Below are 19927 nucleotides of genomic sequence, written 5' to 3' on the forward strand. Positions count from 1 at the left end.
GGAGCAAGGCTTACCGCAGACTGTACGCTTGTCACAAGAAGTGGGTCTTCAGCTTTCTCTTCAAGGTTTGCACAGTTGGCAAGAGTCTGATGTGTTGGGGTACAGCAATACACAGTAGCAGAGATGCACGGGACAAACCTTGTATGCGATCATGACAAGAAGAGATAAGAGGGAAGTAGAGAAGTAGAGAAGGAGATCTTGGAAGGATGGGAAGTTGCGTGCAGGTAACTAAAACAGGGAGACTAGGTCACACATGTATAGAGGAGACAGGTTTTTCATGGTTTGGTATGCCAAAGTTCCGCTTTTCAACTGGAGTCTCTGGGCAACAGGGAGCCAGCGCAGGGATTGACATAGGGGAGAAGCCTGGGATTAGCGGGGTGACAGGTGGATTAATTGGCCAGCACAGTTTAGGATAGATTGGAGGGGTGCGAGAGTCGTAAAAGGGAGGCCACATAGTAGGATCTTGTAGTAGTCGAAGAGGGAGATGATAAGGGCATGCACTGGTGTTTTTCTATATTCATGGTTGAGGAATGTGCGGATCCCCGAGATACTTTGGAGTTGGAGTCAACAGCAAGTGGAAAGGGCTTGGATCTGACGTTTGAAGGACAGATCAGAGTCAAGCTTGCGGGACTAGGGAGATTGGGCAGCCGTTCACTTCGGTATGTCAGTTGGGAGGGTGGGTGAATGATGTGGTGGAAAGATGATGAATTCTGTTTTATCCATGTTAATTTTTACAAATCTAGCAGAGAAGAAAGATGAAATATAGTACAAACATTGTGGGATTCTGGTTAGTAAGGAGGCGATATCAAGTCCAGAGAGGTAGATCTGTGATGGAGAAGAGCCTGGGTACTATAACTGAGCCTTAGGGGACACCAACACATAGGGGGTGAGATGAGGAGGTGGTGTGTGAGTGGGAGACACTGAATGTCCTGTCGGTTAGGTATGAAAAGATCCAAGACAGGGCCAAGTCTGTAATGCCGAGAGATGAGAGTCTGTAGTAAGAGGTTATGGTCTAAGACGTGTCAAAGGCAGATGACAGTTCTAGGAGGAGGAAGACAGAGTAGTCTTGCTTGGATTTGACAGTTAGTAGGTCGTTGGTGACTTTAGTCAGGGCCGTTTCAGTGGAATGGTGAGGTTGGAAGCGGTGAAAGAGGGAGCGGGAGGAGAGGTTGGAGGACAGTTCAAAATAGATATGTTGATCCAGTAGTTTGGAGACATAAGGGAGAAGTGAGATGGGGCGATAGCTAAACATAGGATGGGTCAAGGGAGGGGTTTTGGAGGATGGGTGTGATCGAGGTTTGAATCACGAGACGAAGACGCAAGTTGTTAGTGACAGGTAGAAGTGGAGGGTTAGGCTTGGGATGAAGACTGTGGTATGGCTTGGAATAAGGTGGGATAGTATTTCGTCAAGTTTACAGGCGATGAGATGTGATTTGGAGAGTAAAGATGGTCTTCCATGATGGCAGAGAAGCTGGTTTTGGAGGAGGAGAGTTGAATCGTTATGAGAAGGGGCTGTTCGGACTTTAAGCAAAAGCTTTGCCCTATGTTGTCAATCTTCTGCTTAAATAATGAGGCTAAGTCTTCAGCTGAGATGAGAGGAGAGGAGAGGGAGGGGGCGCTGGTGGACAGGGGAGGGATGTAAAGGTACTGAATAGCTGTTTAGGGTTGTGAGACACGTATGATATGAGAGATGAGAAGTAGGTTTGTTTTGCTGCAGTGAGCAATTGTGCAGCATTTTGAAAACTTCTGTTACTGGACTGCACTCCCTTTCTTTGGCAGTCACACAGCGGTACGCCTTGTACATGAGGGGCAGGAAGAACATGTACTCCAGTAGATGACAAGCGCTGCATCAAGTGGCCTCTGCTCCTCTTCCTCCACATTAACATCACACACAGTACAGTCCTCAGAGGTGGCACCCCAATTACCCTTGTTTTCACCCACGTCACAACTCTCCAACCGGCCAACTGACTGTGGAGAAGCAAAGATGGGAGAGTCTGCAGAGCTGTTCACACATTCTATTCCGGGGCATCAGAGGTCTGATCCAAAGCTTCACAGACTCAAGAGGGTGAAAGCATGTGTAGCAATGCCCAATTTTTTTTTCAGTTGATCAGGGCCCAGACGAAGTAGAGTCCAAGAAGACTCCAAACACTTGTCACAAGATGTTAACCCCTGGGGGTGGGTATGGATGGGTTGGATAAAGATATAAATACACGCCAGAACATGGAAAACTAAACTAATATATAACAGGGGTTGGAGAACTAAACTACTAAACATCTAAGGTTGGAGAATGAAACAAATACACACCAGAACATGGGGAACTAAACTAATAGAAAACAGGGGTTGGAGAACTTAACTAATAAGACATCAGGGGTTGGAAAACTAACCTACTAAACAGCTAAGGTTGGAGAACTACACACCAGGGGATGGAGAACTAAATCACTAGACACCAAGGTGTCACTACACAGCAATTGTTGGAATCCCCAAGGCTTGCGGGACAAACCTCTATATCTAAAACTTCCTCCAGTGCTTCTGCATCCTCCACCTCCTCTAGGGCCTCTACCTGCAACCTCTGTCTTACTGAGACACAACGTTCCAACAGTGCAGAGAGAATCTCCCCCACCTCCGTACTGAGCAGCCAGGTCTCACCGCAATCAGGCAGTGTTAAAATTAATATGCCTTGGAGATTGTAGTCATACAGCTGAGAGTTGTGGACAGCTCTCCAGGCCGACTTTGCGCAATGGCTGTCTCCACTGAACCTGGAGCAAGGGAAGGCCGTGTGCGATAACGAAGCAAACCCAGTGGCGGCCCTACGTCAAGGCAACCTCAGACACGTGCCTTGCATGGATAGCATCCTCAACCTGATGGTACAGCAATTTCTCCACCACTATCCCGGCCTGGGTACGCTGCTGCAGAAACCACAGTCTCTGCGTGCTCACTTAAAACTATAAAAATGAGCAGGATCTTTAGTATAAAAGCCAGTCTACTAGACAACGAGCAAACGCCTTCATGATGATAGAGGCCACAATCTCCTTTCCATGCCTCAGGAATTTTAATTCGTAGACTGGCTGAGCAATCATTAGCTTCTTACAAAGGAGCTGAAGACATTGAGTGGCAGTAGGTGCAAGTTTCTCTAGCATGACCTGTTTGTTATTGTTAGATATCAGAGGTAGCACATAACTGGGCTTTTCCAAGGTGCCATATTGCATCTTAAGTCTTATAGACCCTGCACTTGTGGCCTTACATTCTACAGGATGGTGGGAAAGGAGACAGTAGGTAGTGGAGTTGCATTAGCTCCGGTGGTGTTGAGGTGAGGTGGCAGTGAGACAATAGCAGGCTGTAGGCTGTATTAAAGAGATGGGTTTTCAGGTTGTGTCTGAAGGATCCGAATGTGGCTAATTGGACGTGTTGAGGCACAGAATTCCAGAGGATGGGGGATATTTGGTAGAAGTATTGGAGGTGATTACGTGAGGAATAAATAAGTGTGGAAAGAAGGAGGTCTTGGCAGGACCGGAGATTACAGAAGGGAATATATCGGGAGATTAGTTCAGAGATGTATGGAGAAGAAAGGTTCGGGATGGGTTTGTACGTCAGTGTTAGTAGTTTGAACTGCATACGCTGGGCAATTGGGAGCCAGTGAAGGGATCTTATATATTGCAATCTTATGGATTGCTGGAGCCAGTCCATAGTAAAAAAGCAGCCATAGAGTGTCCAGGAACCTTCCCACACACGTTTCTTAGCCAGGGATGCTTCTCAGCAGGGTTGGACTGGCCCACCAGAGAACCAGAGACTCCACCGGTGGGCCCTGGCTTCTCCATCAGGAGAGTTCATAGCGCAAACCTTGCAGGTTGTGATGATAATGAGGCCATCCATATCCTTAGTTTTTTATTACTTTGAATGCAAGCGCAAGTATGCAGCCAGCCACCTACCCACCCACAGGCCGCAATACTAAACTTCCACATTTCTGGACAGCTGCTTGCACTTGACATGTTGCCTTTTAGGCTCGTGCAGGCGGAAGCTTTTTATTTTTCACAACCTCATAGCGGCGGCGGTGGCTGGGTCTCCATCCTCAGTCCCCAGCCGCCACTATTTCTCCCGGTGTTGTCCTCGCCTCCCACAAACACGGGTCCAGAACATTACTTCCAAGACAGCCAAGACTTCCCTGTCCTCCCCAAGAGGACAACTGTCCATGTTCTCCTCCTTATCCTCCTCCTCATTATCGCCCAATCCGCATTGAGATGAGATGAGGCTGGGCTGCATAGTTCCTTGCTCCGCCTGCAATGCTTCCTCTTTAACTGTGAGAACCAAGTGTTTCAGTAGACAGAGAAGCAGGATGGTGATGCTAATTATGGCTTCATCGCCGCCCACCATCTTGGTGGAGTCCTCAAAGTTTTTGAGGATTGTACATATGTAAGACATCCATGACCACTCATCAGTTCATATGTGGGGAGGCTGACCTGAATGCCGATAGGCATGTTGAAGCTGGTTCTCAACAACTGCCTTCTGCTGATCACAAATTCTTACCAACACCTGCAACGTTGATTTCTAATGTGTGGTGACATTGCACAACAGTTGGTGACCTGGAAGCTGCATATGCTGCTGAAGCACTGCCAGGGTGACGGAAGCTATAGCTGACTGTCTGAAATGAGCACACGTGTTGTACTTTCACAAGCAGCTCTGGCAGATCTGGGTAGGTTTTGAGAAACCGCTGAACCACTAAGTTGAGCACATTTAGTGCTCTCTCATTACTAATGTGTACCCCTGTATGGAGGACAATATCAGCACCGAAAAAATTAAAAGATGAAATATAGCCTGCTTTATATACCACGGTACTAAGAAAACCAATTTTGATTATATCTTTTGTACCCCTGTGACAAAAATATCTGCACCAAAGAATGGTGACCAACAACTCTTCCACTACAGCCAACCCAATATATGGAGAGACCCTATCAGAATTCTCCACATTTCAAAAAATTAGGGTCTAAACCCACCAAAAGTGGCATCAATTTCACCAAAGTAGAAGTAGTTTAATGGAGACAAAAACCTCTTCCACTACAGCCAACCCATAGATGAAGACCCAATCAGGATTCCCCACATTTCCAAAAATTAGTGGCAAGCACCAGCAAAGTGGCATCAATTTCACTACAGTAGAAATTGTAGAATTAGGAATGACACGTCTTCCCCTAAAGCTAAGCCAGTAGATGGAGACTCAATCAGAAGTATTTATGACTCGCCCCCTGGGCCATGGGGCACCCGGGACCGGACTTCTGGACAACGCTGGGAGTAGTAGTGGCGACCCGGTGGCTCAGGGTGGTCAAACCAGTGGCAGTCTTTCTAGGTTTTAGGTTTTAGGTTAATTGTCCGACTACGCCACCTGTGGATTGCGGCCAGGGTGTACCGCCGCTGAGGCTGGTGTTGTATGCGCAGCAGAGAATGGGATGACTCCCCACGGGAGGAGTATAGCCTCAGGGCAGTGAGTGTGGATGATGGGAGTGATGGTGCACGAGCGCAGCAGGAACGACTCAGAGTCTTTGCAGTGCAGTTCAGGGTCTTTACTGATGATAATAATGCAGACCCTCCCAGGAGTACTGGCTAGCATAAGAGGCCTGGTCAGTCTGTGAGCAAACAGGAGTTCCCCTGGTCAGGTGGAGTTGTAGGCCTCCCCATCTGTCTGCACTCTTCCTGGCTACATTGCTGTAAGCGAGTGGAAGTAGCCCACGTCCATGAGTGTACCGTGTGGTGCTCACCCGTATGGCTGGTAACTTGGGGCCTTTTGTTAGCCTCCGCTCCTCGATGGCGGTGCTGGTCCCTTGCTCGTGACTGAGCCTCCGGGCTTCTATGGCCAGAGGACCTGGAATCCCCTGCCGGCTGGTTTCTGCTGCTGGACTTAAAGATCCTTGCAGCCTCGGACTCCGGTGTCCGGTTCCTAGATTCTTCTGCCAGGACGAACTCCGCTTAGCTCAAGTCCCTGGTCTTCAGCTCCTGTTCCTACAGAGCTCCTCGCTGTTACTTTCCCTGTGTCTGGAACAAACTCCAGGCTCTGACTCACTAACCCCACCCCAGATCCAGTTTATATAGGGCAGGTTCCTCCCCTATCTGGTCTGGGACAGGAGGTGTTGCATGTTTAAGGGCTCCTGACCAGGAAACCTCCCACTTGCTCTCAGACATAATATTTCTATTACTGTGATAACCAAACCCCTGGGGTGCCACATTCCCCCCTAGTGAATTTTAGTACTCCGGGACTAAACACATTTTTAAGAAAACACAAATACATGGTATAACAATAGCATAACATATGTACAAGGACATTTTGTCTTTAAGGTCACGGCACTTCCGTAACCGGGTGTCCATATCACCCAGGGTGAAGTTTTTGAACGGAGTAGGGGACCTGTCCAAAGCAAACCCCAAACGTTGGCCCTGGGCATGGCTGCAAGGCGAAGCTAACTACTTTGGACCACACGGGGCCACGCCAGACAGGTTTTTCTTCCGTGGCCGTTTTCGCAAGAAGCACCAAGTGTAACTATCTACAATGTAGTTCCGGTTACTCAGCGTCCATAACCTGTCAGTCCAAATAAACCTGAAGGGTAACTAGAGAAACATAATTAATAAACAGGCAGCAAACATAAACCATTTTCAACATTTGTAGTTTACAGGTAAATTCACATTATAGTTTAGAATCTCCAGCGAGCGGGCATCTGTCCTCTAGTGCTCCTGGTGGACCTACGTAACCCACTATCTGGTTCTGCCCTACAGGGTGTAGGAGGTGTTGCGGGTAGGCCTGGCAGCTTTCTGCATACTCTTTGGCTTACTAGGGGCACAGCAGGCTCACTACTAGCAGAGGGTTGATTCTCCTGGGCTGCTGGTATGGATTCTTCTGCCTCCTGGGCCGGCTGCTCTTCCGACACTACCTGTTCTTCTGTAGGCCCTTGAGGGGCTGGCTGGAGAAAGGTGAGGACGGGTACCACGATAGCGTTGTTGATTTGTGTCCAGGACTGGGGAAAGTCTCCGAGTACAGTACTGATCATTTCTTCCCTTTCCTCTGCGGGTTGAGGGTTCTCTTGATCTTCGTCAGGGCTTTGCAGCTGCTCGGGACACTTTTTTAGGTGGTCTCTGGAGACAATGGCTGTGGTCTCTCCTCCATCCTTACTGATTACACAGACTTTTGGATTATCATGACTTGAAGGCAGTACTGTGTACGGGTCCTTCTCCCACTGGTCGTCCAACTTTTGGAGCCGCCTCTTTCTCTTCAAGACCTGCTCTCCAGGTACCAGGGGAACAGCGGGAGCATGCTGGTTATCAGTCTTCTCTTGCCTTTCTCTTGCTTGAGACAGACTTCGCTCGTTGCTCTCCTGTACTTTCCGATACTGCAGCTGCCGTTCTGTATCCCAGTCTGCCTCTGGCGAGGTGTCCTCAGGTGTCAGGACTCCCATATCCAGGTCAATAGGCAGCTTAGCAGGTCTTGCTCTCATTAGGTAAGCCGGGGTACAGTTGGTGGAACCTACGGGGATGTGATTATACAAGTCCACCAGATCAGGCAGTTTTTCAGGCCACAGACTGCGTTCTTCCAGGGGCAATGTTTTAGCAAGTCTATCACCACCTGGTTCATTTTCTCACATAGTCCGTTAGTCTGAGGGTGATAGGGCATTGTTCTTATCTTCCTGCAGCCATACAGATTGCAGAACTCTTGGAAGACCTCCGCTTCGAAGGCTGGTCCTTGGACTGTCAGCACTTGCTCCGGATACCCATGTGGACGGCAGAAGTGCAGCTGGAAGGCTCTGGCTGCTGTTTGAGCTGTTAAGTCTTTGACAGGGACCACCACCAGGAACCAGGAGTAGTGATATACGATGGTGAGGGCGTAGACGTACCCAGATTTTCTTGGAGCCAGTTTCACATGGTCCAGGGCTACCAGTTCCAGTGGCTGCCTGGTGATGATGGGCTGCAGGGGAGTCTTCTGGCTGGCACGGTCTCTTCTTCTTAGGCTGCACGGGTCACAGTCTCTGCACCACCTCTCAATGGCTCCTCTCATGCCTACCCAGTAGAACCGTCCACGCAACAAGAACTCCAGCTTCTTCCATCTGAAGTATCCTGCTCCGTCGTGGTATGCCTCCAGAACCATAGCCGCGTCTCGTCTTGGGACCACTATCTGCCAGGTCAGCTCATGTGTTCTAGAGTTGACCATTCTCCGGCACAGCTTCTCCTTGTAAAGAAACAGTTTACTTTTCTCCTTCCACAGCTGCTTGGTCTCCTCCGGAGCATCTGGGTCAAGACGGGCATCAGCCTGTGTCAGCATTTCCTTCACCAGACGGACTGCGGGATCACTGTCTTGTGTCTCCGCCCAGCTGTAGTGGGGTAAGGGATTGAATGTAGCAGAGCGCCTGTCCCTTACACGGTGGGAATACAGGGTAATCCCATGATGGTGGAACGCAGGGAGTTCGACTTCTTCCAGTTCTTCTGGATCTTCCCCTATGTCCGGTAAGTTTGGCATTCTGGACAGGGCATCCGCATTGGCATTTGAGCGTCCCGCCCGGTATTTGATGGTGAATTCATAGTTGGACAGGCGGGCCATACATCTCTGCTCCAGGGCACCAAGTTTTGCAGTGTCCAGGTGTGTCAACGGGTTGTTATCCGTGTACACGGCGAACTTGGAAGAGGCAAGGTAAAGCTTGAAACATTCAGTCACTGCCCACACCACTGCCAGGAACTATAGCTTGAATGAGCTATAATTCTCAGGGTTTCTCTCTGTGGGCCATAGTTTTCGGCTGGCGTAAGCGATTACCCGTTCTTTCCCCTGCTGGATCTGGGACTGTACGGCTCCTAGCCCGATGTTGCTGGCGTCTGTGTGGAGGATAAAGGGCTGGCCGTAGTCAGGGTACGCCAGGATTTCATCCCCCGTGAGGGCCATCTTCAACTGGCGGAAGGACTCCTCTTCCAGCTTTTCCCACCTGAAGGGCGGCTTCTGGTTTTTGGCCTTCCTGGATTGACCTATCAGGAGGTCCTGCATAGGAGCTGCCATTTTGGTGAAACCGGGAATGAATCTTCGGTAGTAGCCTACCAACCCGAGGAACTGCCGCACTTCCTTTATGCTGGAGGGTCTTGGCCAGTCTTTAATCACGGTGATCTTATCGTCGTCGGGAGCCACTCCGTCAGCACTCACCACGTGTCCCAGGTACTGTACCTTTGGTTTCAGCAGGTGACACTTGGAGGGTTTCACCTTTAGGCCGTAGCTTGCCAGGGCGTCAAACACTTCTGCCAGGTGTTTCAGATGGTCCTCGTAGGTTTTGGAATAAACGATAACATCATCCAGGTATAACAGGACCGTCTCGAAATTCCGGTGTCCCAGACAGCATTCCATCAACCGCTGGAAGGTTCCTGGTGCGTTGCAGAGCCCAAACGGCATACAGTTGAATTCGCTGAGACCCATCGGGGTGGTGAATGCAGTCTTCTCCTTGTCTGCCTCTGCTACAGGAACCTGCCAGTACCCGCTAGTAAGATCCAAAGTGGAGAAGAAGTTAGCAGATATTAATGCAGCTAAAGATTCTTCTATTCTAGGTAACGGGTGCGCATCTTTGTGTGTGATACGGTTGACCTTTCTGTAGTCTACACACATTCTCATTGTGTTGTCCTTCTTTTTCACTAGAACTAGTGGAGCTGCCCAGGGGCTACAGCTGTCCCTGATTATCCCAGCCTCCTTCATGTCCCGCAACATCCCCTTTGTGTGCAGGGGGTACAGGGCGGTATCTTTCCTTTATGGGTGGATGGTCTCCTGTGGGGATGTGATGTTCTACCCCCTTCACTCGTCCGAAGTCTAGCGGGTGTTTACTAAAGACTCTTTCGTACTCCTGAACCACCCGGTAGACTCCCTGTTTTTGGTGTAGTGAGTGGAGTCAGTACCCAAATGCAGTTGCTGACACCAGTCCTCCATTTGATTCTTAGAGCCGTTACCTTCCTCTGGTTGAGATGGAGGCAAGGGTTCCACGACCCTTACAGAATTTTGGTTTATGGTGAACAATTTGGCTAGCGTGGCATACCGGGGCAGGTATACTTGTCTCTCCCCGATATTTATGATGTGGACAGGTACTCTCCCATGGCGTACATCGACTACCCCCCGTGCTGTCAAAATGGTGGGCCTACTGTCTGAGTAAACGGGTTCCACCATTGCTTGGTAGTCTCTACCTCTTAGACCAATAGCTGCCCGGCACCAGATCATCATCTCACTTTTCGGGGGCATGGCAATAGGGAACGGGTCACACATTCTCACGCTACCAATCTCACCACCAGATAGTTCCACTTGTTGCCGTTTCATCAGTGCCCGGATCTCTTTTTGGAGAACACGTTCTTGGCAACCTGCTGTAAAATGAGAATTATCTCTGCAAGACAATTTTCAATCACGTTAGTTCCCACAATAATCAGTCCTTGTGCCACCAGTTCGACTTTACCGATTTTAATGGTCACCTCTTTGAATACCACCTGCGGCACGGGCTGACCATTGCTGGCGATGATACTCAGGTCGTCATCTGGGTAGCGGGTTATGTCCGAGTCATTCCAATACCGCTTAAAGAGCACATAAGGGATGGTAGTTACCTGTGACCCGGTGTCTAGTATGGCACTCATTGGAATGCCATCCAGTACCACAGGCAAGACTGGACGTCCCCCTACGTATTTATCACGCCAGTTTGAGGGGCCTGATGATCTTATGCCTGGAGGTTGGCCCTCTGCCCCAGGTTGTGCCCGTTTAAATGACAGTACCTTGCCATATGTCCGGGTTGATTGCAGCGGCGGCAGATGGCTTGTCTGTCCTCGTTGTATCTGTCGCTGGGTCTTCCTCTGGACGATGGGATCCTCCTCTGTCGGCGCCACGGGACGTCCTCTGGTCCGGATGCCAGCTGGATCTTTCCTGGAGGAGAGACCTGTAAAGACTGCACAGTTATGGTTAGCGCGGCTACGCTTTTAGTCAGCTCTTGGACCTGATGGTGCAGGTCTGTAGCCGGGTTGTTGTCCAAAGCCTGCGCACCAGCTCCTGCAGACTCTGTAGACAAGGGCGCCGCCTCCTGATGATAGGTAATAGCAGGGCGCCGGTGGGTTACAGCGCTACCCGGTGCCGGTTCTCGGAGCACCCGGATGGCCCTGTCTTTGAACTTTGCAAAGTCTAAACCAGGGTTCTGCAAGGCCATTGCATGTAACTGGGTTCGGTGGGCGTTGGACAGCAGACCCTCAATGAATTGCTCAGTTAACAGTTCATCTGCATTCCGCACACTGTCAGGGTCTGCCTGTTTAATGGCTCCCAGGGCTTCTTGCAAACTCAAAGCATAGTCTCTTATACTGTCTTGGGCCCGCTGCTTGCACCCTTAAAATCTCATTTTGATCTCGGCTGAGGTGCGGGTATCAAAAGTGTCCTTCAGACGGGCCAAGATCTCCTTTACGGTCTCCTTGTCCCGGACTGACCAGGATTTTACTTCACGCTGGGCTGCGCCGGTTAACTGGCCTATCAATATGCTCACTTTCTGCCCCTCCGTCAGGGGGTATACTTTAAATAGGCTGTACAGTCTCTCTTTAAAGTCGCTTAGGCTATGCGACTCCCCTGAATATTGGGGCAGCCAGGCCGCTCCGGGGATGTATGGCATTGTGAATGGCATCACCGCTGCTGCAGCGGCGCTGGTGGTAGAAGGTCCCTCTGCGTCCGTCATCTTCCTCCCCCCTAGTTAAGCGTGGCCTACCTTCCGATGTTCCTCTTCTGTAGGCCGCGGCTCCGCTGGTGCTGCTCCGGACGAGGACCTTGCGTCGCGTCCTGGTGACGTCAGCGTCGCTCTCTCTCCCTTCCAGGACCTTGTGCAGCGTCGGTGCGTGGGGTGGAGCTTCGGGTCTCGCGTGGTTTGGACGTCCACGCCCCTCTTCTTCCCGCGCGGCGTCCTGAAGATGGAGTCTGATGGCGGGAAAACGGCTGATGACGGCGGGAAACGACTGAAGATGGCGGGAAACGGCTCCGGATGGCGGGAAACTTCACTCAGGTAAGTGCAAAGTCTTTTTTCAGGCACACAATACCCGTTTGTAGCGAGTTGGTCACAATCCTGCTGACTACGCCAAAAAGCTGACTCGCCCCCTGGGCCATGGGGCACCCGGGACCAGACTTCCGGACAACGCTGGGAGTAGTAGTGGTGACCCGGTCCCGTGGCTCAGGGTGGTCAAACCAGTGGCAGTCTTTATAGGTTTTAGGTTAATTGTCCGACTATGCCACCCGTGGATTGCGGTCATGGTGTACCGCCGCTGCGAGGCAGACCGCTGAGGCTGGTGTTGTATGCGCAGCAGAAAATGGGATGACTCCCCACGGGAGGAGTATTACCTCAGGGCAGTGAGTGTGGATGATGGGAGTGATGGTGCACGAGCGCAGCAGGAACGAGTCTTTGCAGTGCAGTTCAGGGTCTTTACTGAAGTTAATAATGCAGACCCTCCCGGGAGTACTGGCTGGCATAAGAGGCCTGGTCAGTCTGTGAGCAAACAGGAGTTCCCCTGGCCAGGTGGAGTTGTAGGCCTCCCCGTCTGTCTGCACTCTTCCTGGATAACTTGCTGTAAGCGAGTGGAAGTAGCCCACGTCCCTGAGTGCACCGTGTGGTGCTCACCCGTATGGCTGGTGACTTGGGGCCTTCTGTTAGCCTCCGCTCCTCGATGGCGGTGCTGGTCCCTTGCTCGTGACTGAGCCTCCGGGCTTCTATGGCCAGAGGACCTGGAATCCCCTGCCGGCTGGTTTCTGCTGCTGGACTTAAAGATCCTTGCAGCCTCGGACTCCGGTGTCCGGTTCCTAGATTCTTCTGCCAGGACGAACTCCGCTTAGCTCAAGTCCCTGGTCTTCAGCTCCTGCTCCTACAGAGCTCCTCACTGTTACTTTCCCTGTGTCTGGAACAAACTCCAGGCTCTGACTCACTAACCCCGCCCCAGATCCAGTTTATATAGGGCAGGTTCCTCCCCTATCTGGTCTGGGACAGGAGGTGTTGCATGTTTAAGGGCTCCTGACCAGGAAACCTCCCACTTGCTCTCAGACGTAATATTTCTATTACTGTGGTAACCAGACCCCTGGGGTGCCACATTTCCATTTCCCTAAATTAGGGCCTAGCACCACCAAAGTGGCATCAATTTCACCAGAGTAGAAGTAGTTTAATGGAGACCGAAACCTCTTCCACTACAGTCAACCCAATAGATGGAGAGACCCAATCAGGATTCTCCACATTTCCAAAAATTAGGGCCTAAACCCACCAAAGTGGCATTAATTTCAGTGCAGAACAAATTGTAGAATTAGGAACGACACCTCTTCCCCTATAGCCAACCCAGTAGATGGAGACCCTGTCAGGATTCCCCATAGTTCCAAAAATTAGTGGCAAACACCAGCAAAGTGGCATCAATTTCACCAGAGTAGAAGTAGTTTAATGGAGACCAGAACCTCTTTCACTACAGCCCCCCCCAATAAATGGAGACCCAATCAGGATTCTCCACATTTCCAAAAATTAGTGGCAGACACCAGCAAAGTGGCATCAATTTCATCAGAGTAGAAGTAGTATAATGGAGACAGAAACCTCTTCCACTACAGCCAACCCAATAGATGGAGACACAATCAGGAGTGTTCACATTAAAAAAAATGAGGGCCTAAAACCACCAAAGTGGCATGAATTTCACTAGAGTTTAAGTAGTATAATGGGGACCGACACGGCTTCCACTACAGCCAACCCAATAGATGGAGACGAAATCAGGATTCCCCACATTTCCAAAAATTTGTGGCAGACACCAGCAAAGTGGCATTAATTTCACTACAGTAGAAATTGTAGAATTAGGAACCAAAACCACTTCCACTACAGCCAACTCAGCAGATGGAGACTCAATCAGGAGTACACCATACTCTCCAGTCGTTCACGATGTGTCAGACTTGTACTCTGTAGTGCAGGTGTATGAGCTGGTCTAAAAAATGTGTGAAAGGACTCACAGAAATTTCATCTGCCACTTACACTACTGCTGCTGCTAATATTTTGGCATTGACGAATTGACGTGCCGGGGGTTGGAAGTATAGAGCTGCGATGAACTCTGTGTGCCTCACTACTGGCTTGGGGAAAACCTATGTGAAGGTTGTGTAAAAGCGTGTTTCGATGCTCCAGCATTTGCGGGTCCCTTTCCAGGGCGGGAAGGATCTGGCAAAATTTACTCTCATAACGTGGCTCTAACAGAGTGACAACCCAGTCGTCAGCACTATTTTGAATCATAACTATACGGGGATCATGTTATGATCCCCGTATATGGGTTTAAGCCCATGCTCTGTTGGTGGCTGGGTAATTTCCTCCGTCCCCACCTGCCAAACAAGAACAGAGAGGGGATGATTATCCTTTTCATGTTCTGACTGTTGCTTGCCCATCACCTCTTCCTCTTCCATTTGTTCCTCGCCTTCACTAACACCTTCACTAATAGTTTTTCTTGTATCGACAACATAATTTGATCGCAGTGAACCACCCTCCCTTGGCACCCTGAGATATCCCCTAGTGTATGATGTTAGTAACAGAAGAAAGTATCTTTTAGTGTGGATAAGACCTGTATAACACAGGAGATATGCTACGAACAATTTCAAACTGAGATGTCCCCTACTGTATCACATAAGTAATACTGTCACATTAGTAACAGAAGAAAGTATTTTTTTATTGTGGATGAGGCCTGTATAACATACGAGATATTCTCCAAACTAATTCAAACTGAGATATCCCCAGCTGTATAACGTTAGGAATCAAAGAAAGTATTTTTTGACTGTGGATGAGGCCTGTAAAACATAGACTATATGTTCCAAGATATTTCATACTCAGATCTAGCCTGCTGTATCACGGTAGTCACAGTAAAAAATAGATTTATTTACTCAACATAAGCTCTGCCTACAGCTGAATTTCACCACCACTAATATAGTATGTGGCTTTTAGCAAAGTGCATCACGTTTGTGACACCAAAAAATCTTTGGTGGACTCTGACTAGCAACAATAAAAAAACATTTTTTTACTCTGAAAACAGTTGAGTTGAATTTCACCGTGGCTAGGTGGCTTATATAAGAGTGTAACACGTCTGCGACACAAAAAAATCTTTGGTGGACTGTGGCAAGCAACAGAAAATATCTATTTTTTACTCTGAGAACAGCTGAATTTCACCACCACTAAAAGCACTAGGTGGCTTATAGCAGAGTGTAACATGTCTGCGACACAAAAAAATCGTTGGTGGACTGTGGCTAGCAACAGAAAATATCTATTTTTTACTCTGAGAACAGCTGAATTTCACCACCACTAAAAGCACTAGATGCCTTATAGCAGAGTGTAACACGTCTCCGACACAAAAAAAATCTTTGGTTCACTGTGGCTAGCAACAGCAAAAAAATATTTGTTTTACTGTGCATAAAGCTGAAGTTCACACACCAAAAAAATGACAAACTGGGCTAACACAGCTTGCACTATCATATTAGCAAATGAAAAAAAAGTTTTTGGTGCTCTACACTCATTCAGCTATCTGCAGAGCTTGTCAGTGCAGAGCTTCTTTCAACCCCACAAAAGCAAAAAGTAGCCCACAAGGGCTTGCTTGCTTGTTTGCTTGCTTTATCACATTAGCAAGTGCAAAACTAGATTGAAGGTTTGCATGGAGCACAGTACAACTGATGCACAGCACTGTTCTGAGCCATATACCCTGCCCTTTCTGTGAGAATCTCAGTAATTGCACAAAAAAAAAAATTTATCTACACTATCTGACTTCAACAGAAGCGCCCATCTATCTAGCTAATATTTGTCATTACACAGGAGCTGGGTCCAGGAGCAGCATCTGTGTCCAGCAGTGATATGCATAAAATGGCGCTGAGGGAACATGGTCGGTTTTTATATGGACATGTGATTTCAGCAGCCAATTGCAGAAGCCCTTGTGTCTGGGACACTGTGGATGCATCCTGTGCTCTCTTTGGCTTTCCTAGCTTAAAGTTATCGCCTACAGGAAGGAAAAAAAAAAAACAGCGCTCCGCTGATCTGGCCTGTTCTGAGCTTTCACCAGCCCCCCACTCATCTGCCACGTCTCCCCGTTCATCATACGCAAGCACTATGGTAGCAAAACTGTAAAAAATGCAGTAGTTGCCTCGCAATTACGTAACCACGTAAATTCGCCGAATGTTACTTATTTTCCCGAATTTAACAAATTTTGCTCGCCTTTCCGATCACAAATCCGAATGTGCCACATATGTGTCAAACTTAACATTTAAGATCGAATTTTTAACATATTCGCTCATCACTATTCACAATAACAGTAATTTTGACCAGGGGTGCCCAAACTTTTACATGCCACTGTACATTTTCTCTACTAGAGAAATGACCACCCAGCTGCCTTCTCCTCTATGAAAATAAGATGTCTGCTTGTGGTCTTGGAAGTCAAAGCTATGTCTTCCAACTGGCCTCTACAGCAGCTCTCAGATTAAATGGATTATCTGTGAAAAGAAAACCCCTGTAAATCACACATCTACTTCACATTTTAAATCTTCCTGACATTTGAATTTTTTTGTTGCATGACAGAGAAAAGTATCTGTCATGATTCCTTCAGCGCACTGTGAAAGGTTACATGAAGACTTAATTAAAGGACTACAAGTTGCCATTTGAAGAAGTTTATATTCTGATAATAGGAGATTAAAAATGACAGTGACAGGGAGTATGTGAGGGACACAAGGTGGTAGTGACGAGAGACTGTTATTCTCCCACACCCTGGCTCACCACAAATTGAAGATAGTGTCCTGTTCTCCATGTGGTTTGTGTATAATAGGTAACACTCACATTTTCTTTGAGGGTCCCATGTGCTCCAGGGCTCCGATCTCAGGTGCAGGCATATAATCAAGCACAGACTCCTTTTTCAACAGAACAATTTTACTTAACTCCTTCAGTTCAGTATTGGTCACAGTTACAGCACAATGAAATACAGCAGTCTCAGTTTCAGACACCTTCAATTTCCCTCTCTCTCCTGACTCTTTATTCCTCAGGAATGTTTCACCTGGATCCGCAGCTTTCAAGAACATGGTTCTGCTTCCTATCTGGGCATCACCGTCCATTTTCCCCTTTTGGGACGAAAGTAAGGCTGGCTCCTCCATGTCTTTTCAATGCAATAGGCCTCAGACATTTAAAGAAGGTTCTTTGAAGTGGGCCGCTTCCATTTCCATAATGCTGCTTCTCCCTTTCTATTCCTCTTTCTGCATCACCATTGACCTTTGGCCCACTGGCCCTGAACCTTTCCTGCCCCTTTTCTCAGTTATTCCTCCTGCACATACTTCAATGCTCCAACTCTTTTATCTATATTCCCCTATCTGGTCCACTCAGGAAATACTCTTCCTATTTATCACTTCACCCCCCCTCCCATCTGGGGAATTCTCTGAACCTCATAACTATAATTTTACCTACAGTACAGACCAAAAGTTTGGACACTCCTTCTCATTTAAAGATTTTTCTGTATTGTACATTCAAAATGAAGGCACCAAAACTATGAATTAACACATAGGGAATTATTTACTTAACAAAAAAGTGTGAAACAACTGAAAATATGTCTTATATTCTAGGTTCTTCAAAGTAGCCACCTTTTGCTTTGATGACTGCTTTGCACACTCTTGGCATTCTCTTGATGAGCTTCAAGAGGTAGTCACCGGAAATGGTTTTCACTTCACAGGTGTGCCCTGTCAGGTTTAATAAGTGGGATTTCTTGCCTTATAAATGGGGTTGGGACCATCAGTTGTGTTGTGCAGATGTCTGGTGGATACACAGCTGATAGTCCTACTGAATAGACTGTTAGAATTTGAATTATGGCAAGAAAAAAGCAGCTAAGTAAAGAAAAACTAGTGGCCATAATTACTTTAAGAAATGAAGGTCAGTCAGTGCGAAAAATTGGAAAAACTTTGAAAGTGTCCCCAAGTGCAGTTGCAAAACCATCAAGCCCTACAAAGAAACTGGCTCACATGAGGACCGCCCCAGGAAAGGAAGACCAAGAGTCACCTCTGCTTCTGAGGATAAGTTTATCCGAGTCACCAGCCTCAGAAATTGCAGGTTAACAGCAGCTCAGATTAGGGACGAGGTCAATGCCACACAGAGTTCTAGCAGCAGACACATCTCTTCAACAACTGTTAAGAGGAGACTTTGTGCAGCAGGCCTTCATGGTAAAATAGCTGCTAGGAAACCACTGCTAAGGACAGGCAACAAGCAGAAGAGACTTGTTTGGGCTAAAGAACACAAGGAATGGATATTAGACCAGTGGAAATCTGTGCTTTGGTCTGAGGAGACCATTTCCGGTGACTACCTCTTCAAGCTCATCAAGAGAATGGCAAGAGTGTGCAAAGCAGTCAGCAAAGCAAAAATGAGAAGGTGTGTCCAAACTTTTGGTCTGTACTGTATTTCTTACACTACAGTGCACCCTACTGCACTCCCTGTTTCTAACTAACCTTATCTTAATCCTAATTTTCTATACTTTCCCTATGTCATTTTATTACAGCATACTAAAACGCATTTTCATTATTTCAACATTAGTCACCTTCAACCAAAACAGTACACATTATATTAGTCACATACAATACATAAAAACATTATTAAGGTCTGGTTATTACTCCCATAACACATCTACTTTTTTACCAAGAAGGGATAAAGAGCATGTTTAGGCAACAACACACCCTTACAAGTATATGGAACAATAGAAATACTCTGGATAAGAAGATGACACACGCACCTTGAGATAAATAAGTATCTGAATAGTCTCACTTAATATGCCGGTAACTGCTCCTATGGAATCAAGCAGAAATATACTGTAAGCCCTGATTCATCAAGACTGGCAATTTTCACGTTGGTCATAATGAATGGGTGTGGTAGAGTCAGACGCTCCTGTGGTGTGCACCTCGATCCACCATGCCTCAAGTCTTACTCCAGTCAGTGAGCAAGATTTCTAGTGTAAGATATACCACAACTCATTATGAACTAGACCAGCTGTGGCATCACGCCCCCATCATAACCCCTTCCCTCACCAGCTCCACCCATTTTAACAGAGCTAGGTGAAACTGGCCTGAAAACATCATAAGTTGCAACATTGTAGCAATGGAGCTACTTTTCAAAGCTTTTTACACTAGTTTTCATTTTCAGTCATAAAAGCTTTCATGAATTGGGGCCAAAGTCTTGTAAAATTGTGACAATGTCCATTGGGCATAGTATAGGAGTATGCAGGGCCAAGGTGCCAGGTCCTGTGCACAGTCTGTGTAAACTCCTGGAGTCTTTATGGATATCCCATGTATAGCAGAGTGTGGTTATTTCTAGGGTGCTCTGGCTGGTAGTGTCCTTGGAAATCATGTGTGAGAGTTCCTGGAGATGCCATGTGATGTCTCTCGCTGATAAGTATAGTGGCTTAGATGAGCCAAAAAACTACTAACACATTTCAAAAGATGCTGTTCTTCTTTGTCAGGGTAGTTCCCACAATTTTCCAAAACTATATTTCCGATTGATTGTGATTGTGTATACATTATGTAGTTTGATTTGAGAAAGAGACCAGTATAGACTTGAAACGTGTAATAAAACTACTTGAAACATAACTACAAGCATGGAACCTCTTATCCTACATAGCAGTGCAGTTAAGTATATGTCAACTTCTCTACTAGTGATGAGTGAGCGTGCCCGTTTAACCCTTTAACCGAGCATGCTCGGGTGCTTACCGAGTATCTTTGGCATGCTCGTATAATATGTTCGAGTCCCTGCGTCTGCGTGATTTATGACTGTTAGACAGCCTCAACACATGCAGGGATTGCCTGTTTGTTAGGGAATCCTCACATGTGTTGAGGCCAACAGACACAAATCATGCAGACGCAGGGACTCGAACATAATATAGGAGCAAGCCGAAGATACTCGGTAAGCACTCAATCATACTCAGTTAAAGGGTT

The sequence above is a fragment of the Phyllobates terribilis genome, unplaced genomic scaffold (genome assembly GCF_046119375.1).
Source record: "Phyllobates terribilis strain yellow unplaced genomic scaffold, ASM4611937v1 Scaffold_5__5_contigs__length_657084704, whole genome shotgun sequence".
In the NCBI taxonomy this organism is placed as follows: domain Eukaryota; kingdom Metazoa; phylum Chordata; class Amphibia; order Anura; family Dendrobatidae; genus Phyllobates; species Phyllobates terribilis.